The 7,751-nt window shown below is 40.2% G+C and overlaps 1 non-coding gene across 1 annotated transcript; it reads right to left on the bottom strand.

Annotated features, from left to right (window-relative positions):
• Nucleotides 1-1,364: 1,364 nt before the first annotated feature.
• LOC106597530 (uncharacterized) lies at nucleotides 1,365-7,480 on the bottom strand. The gene is made up of 7 exons (XR_014392075.1): nucleotides 7,404-7,480; nucleotides 5,564-5,639; nucleotides 5,345-5,446; nucleotides 4,150-5,259; nucleotides 3,707-3,849; nucleotides 3,023-3,117; nucleotides 1,365-1,491 (listed from the first exon to the last, which is right to left on the bottom strand). It is a non-coding gene; the product is annotated as an uncharacterized LOC106597530 (transcript).
• Nucleotides 7,481-7,751: the final 271 nt, after the last annotated feature.

The raw sequence follows: 7,751 nt of genomic DNA, 5'->3' as shown, positions 1-7,751 counted from the left end.
CTGTACGTATCCCCCCCCCCCCCCCCAATCAAGCACACTCAGTATTTGACAGCTATTTGCTGTACTTTGGCCCAGTTGTGGTTCCACCTGCTCAGTCCCCCAGAACCACTAACATACTACAACATAATCAGACAATGCATAAAATAAAATTATCATATCTGGTGAAATGGAGAAAATAAATCTCACCAGTCTATTAGAGTTTTAAAAAGCATAACATTTTTTATACTGGTGTTTTGTTAAAAGGAACGTAACAAAATGTACTGTGTGAGTACAACATATAATATTGGAGTAAAGTGTCCTTTGTGTGTCATTAGCCTACACTGGGTGTAATATTGGAGTAAAGTGTCCTTGTGGGCCAGTAGCCTACACTGGATGAATTATTATCTTATTTAGACAAACAATTATGAACTAATAATAACTAATATACCACTGGACGATAGGTTCAGATATACGGTAACATGTGGTTAACTTGGGCTTATTCAGAAAATGTGTGGGTGGTTGGAACCAGACAGTATGTGGAACTAAAGTTCAGTCAACTGAAAGTTCATGTTCCGGAATACTGCACAGATGTTCTAAATGTGAATATTTTATCCAACAGGAGTGTTGTGTCGCTAGTTGGGCAGAGTTTGCACTTTTGGGACTATCCCATTGGTTCCATTGTACTGGGTAAGCTAAGTAAAATAAAAATAAATAAAAACATTACCAGAGAGAGGTCAAAGACAACTGATCCTAGATCAGCACTCTTATTAACTCGGGGACTCTTTGTGAATACGGGCTCTGGTCACATGTCCATGGATGACACAACCCATCTAGTGTCCATTCTGGTAATGTTATAACTTTTATGATAAGGACTATTTTCTATCTATTAATAACTAAAGGGTTTTTACTGTGCTATGTCAACTTATAACTGACACCATTTATAAGGAAATCACTGGAGTTACTATTAGTACATTATAACACTTAGTAATACAGTATACCTGACAAGTAAATTACATACCTGAATCACAGTATATAGATGTATTTAATCAGTAGAATGGTACATATGGAACAGAATGGAAGCAAACATAGAACACTGCTGCATTTGAAATGGATTGATAATTGTAAAAACTTAAATGAAAACAGTGTATTTTTAAATTGGTATATGTACACCATATAGGTAAAAATGTAAACCGCAGTTAGAGACTATTACACTCCCCTGGGCCTGATGAACGGTGGATAAACTCACATAGCTCTGGTCTCTTTAAAGACATCAAATACATCTTTCAATGTAGTCACACATAGAAACAAAAACAGTTTATGCCTAACACAGTGAAACCAGTTCAACTCCATAAAATAGGGGCTTACATTAGCTATTATAATTGACTACACACCCAGTGTTTTGGAATACACGGTCCATCCTTCCAGCTCTTCAATGGGTCTGATGCCGTCTGTGAGATCTCAACACAAGCCGCCTTGTCATTCAAATTATTTGGTTCCCCTTCCATCCAATAGCTATAAACAACACAGAGAATCAGAGTTGAAAATCATCCAATACAACATAGAGAATCAGACAGTTAACCTAGTCCCCAGGATCAGTTGTTACCATTCTACATAGAGAATCAGACAGTTAACCTAGTCCCCAGGATCAGTTGTTACCATTCTACATAGAGAATCAGACAGTTAACCAAGTCCCCAGGCTCAGTTGTTACCATTCTACATAGAGAATCAGACAGTTAACCTAGTCCCCAGGCTCAGTTGTTACCATTCTACATAGAGAATCAGACAGTTAACCTAGTCCCCAGGCTCAGTTGTTACCATTCTACATAGAGAATCAGACAGTTAACCTAGTCCCCAGGATCAGTTGTTACCATTCTACATAGAGAATCAGATAGTTAACCTAGTCCCCAGGCTCAGTTGTTACCATTCTACATAGAGAATCAGACAGTTAACCTAGTCCCCAGGATCAGTTGTTACCATTCTACATAGAGAATCAGATAGTTAACCTAGTCCCCAGGATCAGTTGTTACCATTCTACATAGAGAATCAGACAGTTAACCTAGTCCCCAGGCTCAGTTGTTACCATTCTACATAGAGAATCAGACAGTTAACCTAGTCCCCAGGCTCAGTTGTTACCATTCTACATAGAGAATCAGACAGTTAACCTAGGTCCCAGGATCAGTTGTTACCATTTTACATAGAGAATCAGATAGTTAACCTAGTCCCCAGGCTCAGTTGTTACCATTCTACATAGAGAATCAGACAGTTAACCTAGGTCCCAGGATCAGTTGTTACCATTCTACATAGAGAATCAGATAGTTAACCTAGTCCCCAGGCTCAGTTGTTACCATTCTACATAGAGAATCAGACAGTTAACCTAGTCCCCAGGATCAGTTGTTACCATTCTACATAGAGAATCAGATAGTTAACCTAGTCCCCAGGCTCAGTTGTTACCATTCTACATAGAGAATCAGACAGTTAACCTAGTCCCCAGGATCAGTTGTTACCATTCTACAGAGAGAATCAGACAGTTAACCTAGTCCCCAGGATCAGTTGTTACCATTCTACAGAGAGAATCAGACAGTTAACCTAGTCCCCAGGATCAGTTGTTACCATTCTACATAGAGAATCAGATAGTTAACCTAGTCCCCAGGCTCAGTTGTTACCATTCTACATAGAGAATCAGACAGTTAACCTAGTCCCCAGGCTCAGTTGTTACCATTCTACATAGAGAATCAGACAGTTAACCTAGTCCCCAGGCTCAGTTGTTATCATTCTACATAGAGAATCAGACAGTTAACCTAGTCCCCAGGATCAGTTGTTACCATTCTACATAGAGAATCAGACAGTTAACCTAGTCCCCAGGATCAGTTGTTACCATTCTACATAGAGAATCAGACAGTTAACCTAGTCCCCAGGATCAGTTGTTACCATTCTACAGAGGGAGAGAGAGAGCTAGCTGAGGACGAGATTATCAGACTGTAAAAATTCATTTATTACCACAGAAAAAAAGAGTGTAAAAGTATTCCAGAACCTGTTCACTCACGTAGGTTTAAATGGTGTGTCGCCAACCCACTTCCAGATTGCATCTTTTTTATATGCACCAATCCAGACATTCTTCTTAAATCCATTGATAAATATCTATAATATAATTGTTGATGAAAAACAATGGCCATTATTTAATCTCCACAGCAGAGAAACACTTCTACATTTTATAAATAATAGTAGTAGTAGTCTAATAGTAGTAGTAGTAGTAGTAGAATAATGTACTCAGCCTGGTCACTAGAAATACAAGGGGATTCAGAATGTTTGAAAAGGTCCTGAGTACTTCCATATATTCCTTCCTCAGTGCTCACTAAAACAATACCAAACTGTTGCAGAACACTGGTGCAAACTCATGATGCCCAGAGGGGAAGCGTGCTCAGACCACACAGACCAAGCACTCTCTGATGACTGCACCACGGCAGTTCACAATGCTCTAGCAAGCTGGGAGAGTACTTGATGGAAACAGAGCGTTGTGTTTAATCATTTTAGTTTTAATCCTTTCCCCAACCCATAGCCCAAACCTTAACCCCTAACCATAACCCTTTGAATTGTTTTTGTTTTAACCCTGTAACCACACAGAATTAACCCTGTAACCACACAGAATTAAACATGTTGAAAACTAATGAGAGATAATAATAATAATGAAACAGTAGTATTGTAGTATTACTAATGTGTTATCTATTACCTGTTCTTCTCTGCTGTTTATAATAACCAAATCAGCACCCATTGTTCTGCAGTCCTTCTGACCACCCCCACCTGTGTCCATTGTGGAGGAGACATAGTAACAGCTGGTGCCAAACTTCCACCATCCATCCACACAGGGTTTCTCTGAAATAAACACAACAGAACAGCAGGCATTTAAAAGTATACCAAATATATTTATTTTGTTCTACTGTATTATTGACTGTATGTTTTGTTTATTCCATGTGTAACTCTGTGTTGTTGTATGTGTCGAATTGCTATGTTTTATCTTGGCCAGGTCGCAGTTGCAAATGAGAACTTGTTCTCAACTAGCCTACCTGGTTAAATAAAGGTGAAATAAAAAATAAAGAAATAAATAATTAAATCTCTTCTAAGTATGAAATAAAATTGTATTTTTAAATTAAGAAAATTAAAGACTGCACTCACCATAGAACCTAAGCCTCGTTTTAAACTGGTCTCTCTCAGTGGTCGTGGTATTTAGACTATTCTGTAGCTGGTCTCTCTCAGAGGCCGTGGTATTTAGACTGTTCTGTAACTGGTCTCTCTCAGTGGTCGTGGTATTTAGACTATTCTGTAGCTGGTCTCTCTCAGAGGCCGTGGTATTTAGACTGTTCTGTAACTGGTCTCTCTCAGTGGTCCTGGTATTTAGACTATTCTGTAACTGGTCTCTCTCAGTGGTCCTGGTATTTAGACTGTTCTGTAACTGGTCTCTCTCAGTGGTCCTGGTATTTAGACTGTTCTGTAACTGGTCTCTCTCTTTGGTCCTGGTATTTAGACTGTTCCGTAACTGGTCTCTCTCAGCGGTCCTGGTATTTAGACTGTTCTGTAACTGGTCTCTCTCTTTGGTCCTGGTATTTAGACTGTTCCGTAACTGGTCTCTCTCAGCGGTCCTGGTATTTAGACTGTTCTGTAACTGGTCTCTCTCAGTGGTCCTGGTATTTAGACTGTTCTGTAACTGGTCTCTCTCAGTGGTCCTGGTATTTAGACTGTTCTGTAACTGGTCTCTCTCAGTGGTCCTGGTATTTAGACTGTTCAGTAACTGGTCTCTCTCAGTGGTCCTGGTATTTAGACTGTTCTGTAACTGGTCTCTCTCAGTGGTCCTGGTATTTAGACTGTTCTGTAACTGGTCTCTCTCAGTGGTCCTGGTATTTAGACTGTTCTGTAACTGGTCTCTCTCAGTGGTCCTGGTATTTAGACTGTTCTGTAACTGGTCTCTCTCAGTGGTCCTGGTATTTAGACTGTTCTGTAACTGGTCTCTCTCAGTGGTCCTGGTATTTAGATTATTCTGTATCTGGTCTCTCTCCCGAGTTATTGTGGTGAGAGTATTCTGCAACTGGTCTTTCTCCTTAGTTTTGGTTGTGAGACTATTCTGTAGCTGGTCTCTCTCTTCAGTCAGGGTGTTGTAATTGGTCTGTATCTGGTCTCCCTCTTTTGTCAAGTTATTATAACTGGTTGGTTGCTGATCTCCTTTAGTCAGAAGGCTGTAACTGGCATGTTGGTCTCTCTCTGTTGAGCAGTGATGATCAATGACTCCATCTGTAAAAGGGAAAAGTTGATCAATTATTCAAATATGTGTAACTATCACACCATTGAAGTTTACAAAACAACATACTAAACTTACAGTAGACAGACAAGCCTATGATCCCAGCCAATAGGAGAACACACAGCAGCCCCAGACACACTGCAGCAACTCCGGATGGTCTCTTCCACCACTGAAAATGTACTGAATCACAGGGAAATATCATGTAAGAGCTTTGAACTCTCTCTGGTAATGTTAAACTACTTATATTATCCAGGAATGTAAGGAGCAAAAGCTGTGAGTTTGTACTTGAATTGATACCTGAAAATGTAACACTGGGCTTGTTGGGAGACGTGTCATCATCAATATCCATAGTCTGCATTGTTGGATTCTCCACCTGTGTTTTTATAGATTGTCTCTTACATTTCTAGAAGTCAAATGCTATATTTTCCTCTGTTACTTCAGCTCTAGTGTAGGTTTGTATCTGTGTCTTATGTATCAGCAAGTCAAATACTTGAGGTGAGTTTGACTTAGCTTACCCAGTACAAAGGACAAAATAGGAGAGTCCCAAACTCTACCCAACTAGCAACACATGCACAGTGGTCAAGCTAAATCAAGCACACTTCAGTATTTGACATACAGTGCATTCAGAACGTATTCAGACCCCTTGACTTTTTACAATTTTTTTTACGTTACAGCCTTATCGTAGAATGATTTTTATTTGTTTTAAATCCTCATCGATCTACATAACATACCCCATAATGATAAGTATAAACATGTTTTGGATTTTTTTTGCAAATGTATTAAAAAACAAAAATACATTATTTACATAAGTATTCAGACCATTATAAGGTCTGTCTATATAAGGTCCCACAGTTGACATTGCATGTCAGAGCAAAAACCAAGCCATGATGTCAAAGGAATTGTCCGTAGAGCTCCGAGACAGGATTGTGTCGAGGCACTAATCTGGGAAAGGGTACCAAAAAATGAAGGTCCCCAAGAACACAGTGGCCTCCATCATTCTTAAATTGAAGTAGTTTGGATCCACCAAGACTCTTCCTAAAGCTGGCCGCCCAGCCAAACTGAGCAATCGGTTGAGAAGTGCCTTGGTCAGGGAGGTGACCAAGAACCAGATGGTCACTCTGACATAGCTCCAGAGTTCCTCTGTGGAGATGGGAGAACCTTCCAGAAGGACAACCATCTCTGCAGCACTACACCAATTAGGCCTTTATGTTAGAGTGGCCAGACAGATGGTAGTAAAAGGCACATAACAGCCTGCTTGGAGTTTGCCAAGAGGCACCTTAAGGACTCTCAGACCATGAGAAACAAGATGCTCTGGTCTGAAGAAAGCAATATTGAACACTTTGGCCTGAATGCCAAGTGTCACGTCTGAAGGAAACCTGGCACCATCCCTACGGTGAAGCATGGTGGTGGCAACATCATACTATGGGGATGTTTTTCAGCTGCAGGGACTGGGATATCAGTCAGGAATGAGGGAAAGATGAACGGAGCAAAGTACAGAGCGCTGAGGACCTCAGACTTGGGCGAAGGTTCACCTTCCAACAGGACAATGACCCTAAGCACACAGCCAAGGCAACTTAGGAGTGGCTTCGGGACAAGTCTCTGAATGTCCTTGAGTGGCCCAGCCAGAGCACAGAGTTGAACCCGATTGAACATCTCTGGAGAGACCTGAAAATAGCTGCGCAGCGACGCTCACCATCCAACCTGACAGACCTTGAGAGGATATGCAGAGAAGAATGGAAGAAACTCCCCAAATACAGGTGTGCCAAGCTGGTAGTGTCATTCCCAAGAAGACTCAAGCCTGTAATTGCTGCCATAGGTGCTTCAACAAAGTACTGAGTAAAGGGTCTGAATACTTATGTAAATGTAATATTTCCAGGGGTTTTTTCATTATGGGGTTTTGCGTGTAGATTGATGAGGGGGAAAAAAACAATTTAACACATTTCAGAATAAGGCTGTAGCGTAACAAAATGTGGAAAAAGTCAAGGGGTCTGAATACTTTCCACATGTATTGTAGATATGTACTTTGTCCCAGTTACAGTTCACCTGCTTAGTCTCCCTGAGACACTAACATATTACATTAGAATCAGACAATGCATGAAATAATCATATCTGGTGAAATAGAGAAAATAAATCTTACCACAGTCTATGAGAGTTGAAAATGGATACATACAAATATGTTAAATGAATGACCATCAATGTAAGATTGGAATAACGTGTCCACAAGTTTTTTATAGTCTGAGAGACCCCACCTTTTGTGTCAACATCAGCATATCCTTTACCTTATTTGGTCAAAAAATTATGAACTAATGTACCACTGGATGGTAGGTTCAGATAAAAGCCATCGTCGTTAACAGGAAGTAAGTCAAACTGAAAGTTCAAGTTCCAGAATGCTGCGTAGAAGTGTTTCATTTCCCCTCTATCTCAAGCACATAAGCTATAGGGGTCAAAGGTAAACTTTAGGTTAAAATGAATGGTTGAATGTTCA

Source organism: Salmo salar, chromosome 04 (assembly GCF_965601325.2).
Source record: "Salmo salar chromosome 04, fSalSal1, whole genome shotgun sequence".
NCBI classification, from domain to species: domain Eukaryota; kingdom Metazoa; phylum Chordata; class Actinopteri; order Salmoniformes; family Salmonidae; genus Salmo; species Salmo salar.
Note: the sequence above shows the minus strand (reverse complement) of the source record. Positions and strands in the feature narration are given on the sequence as shown.